This window comes from Orycteropus afer, unplaced genomic scaffold (assembly GCF_000298275.1).
Source record: "Orycteropus afer afer isolate SDZICR_OR568_19922 unplaced genomic scaffold, OryAfe1.0 scaffold00074, whole genome shotgun sequence".
NCBI lineage: Eukaryota > Metazoa > Chordata > Mammalia > Tubulidentata > Orycteropodidae > Orycteropus > Orycteropus afer.
In genome coordinates, this window is record NW_006921661.1 from 7,570,177 (window position 1) to 7,572,086 (window position 1,910).

The following is a 1,910-nucleotide window of genomic DNA, read 5'->3' on the forward strand; positions in this document are numbered from 1 at the left end:
AAGGACAAATATAGTATTAGTTCATTATTGTAAAAAGTCAAGGAAAGGTTTATATATGGAAGAAACTTTCTTTGTTGGTTACCAGAGTTGAGAGAGTAGGGGAGGGAAGGGAACGCTGGGGAAAAAAACGCTGAAGAAAAAAATGCATGGACTCATGTCACTTTAGTTTTGTGTATTTTACTGTGCATAAATTATATTTCAATTTTTAAAAAAAGAACTTAGCAAAGAAAATTAAACAGAACAAAGAAATATTCAACATCACACACACAAAAAAAAAATCATAACAAAATTATAGTAGTACATTAATACCTATTGATAATGACACTTGTTTCGGTTACCTCTGTGCTGCTCTAACAGGAAATACCACAAATGGAATGGCTTTAACAAACAGGAGTTTACTCTTATCATTTTGAAGGTTAGAAGTCTAAGTTCCAGGTGCCAGTCTCCAGGATGAAAGCCCCTCGACCTTGGGCTTCAGCTCTGTCTCTTGCTCCCAACCCACTGAAGCTAGAGGCATCTCTTCTCTCAGGCAGCTGCTAGGTGCTGAGGCTAACAAGCCCAAGGTCGACAAGTGAAAAGGCAAAGTCCCAATATTACCAAACCACACAGCAGGCCATTAATTCAAGTCCGTTAAAAGTCCCAAGATTAGCAGGGCAACATGGCAGGCTGCTGAACAACAACTTGGCTACATGCAGCTTTCAAGTGTGCCATATCCTGGAGACCTTCCTTGAAGTTGCTTCTTATATACTGGAAGTAGTCCACATCCCTAGAGCAGCTACTTAGCTGCTCCAGTAGATTCCACCATGGAGTTAATTACCAATCTCACCATGGCATCCAGCTGCCCAGCCACTCAACCAGGCCCAGCCAAGTTGACATACAACCTTAACTACCACAACATTGAACGTAAATGGTTTAAATATACTAGTCAAGAGCAAGAGAGTGGTAAAATAATTTAAAAAAAAAAAAAAAAACCATTAATATGTTGTCTACAAGAGACATACCATAGACATAAACATATAAATAAGGTAAAAATCAAAGGATGGAAAAAAAAAAATCAAGGACATAGTAGCCAAAAAAGAGTAGGCGTGGCAGTATTAATCTCTAATAAAATAGATTTTTAAGACAAAATCTACCACAAAAGGCAAAGAAGGGCATTACATAATGATCAAAGGGACAATTCATAGGGACCAAAGGGACACAAATATTTATGCACCCAATGACATAGCTCCAAAATACATAAAACAAACTTTAACAGCATCAGAGAGAGAAATAGCTCCACAATTAACAGCAGACTTTAACACACCACTTTCGATGAAGTACAGAGCAGCTAAAAAGAAACTCAATGAAGATACAGATCTAAATAACACAATCAACCAACTTGACTTGATAGACGTACACAGAAAATTCCACCCAACAGCAGCACAATACATATCCTTTTCCAAGGCATATGGGTCAATTTTCCAGAACAGACCATATTTGAGGCCACAAAGCAAGGCTCCATAAATTCAAAAACACTGAAATAATACAAAGCATTTTCTCAGATCACAATGCTATAAAATTACAAATCAATAACAGGAAGAACAAAGAAAAAAATTAATGCATGGAACTTGAATTAAAAACTAATGGGTAATAGATGAAATTAAAAATTAAGCTAAAAAATTCCTAGAATCAAATGAGAATGAAAGTGCATACTAAAACCTTTGGCATAAAGCAAAAGCAGTGCTCAGAGGCCAATGGCCAGTTTATTGCAATAAATGTACAAGTCACAAGAGAAGGGACAAAATCAATACCTTAAATATATAACTTGAAGAAATAGAGAAAGAACAGCAAAAGAGGCCAACAGTCACTAGAAGAAATGAAATAATAAAGAATAGATCAGAAATAAATAGAACAGGAAAACAATAGAAAAA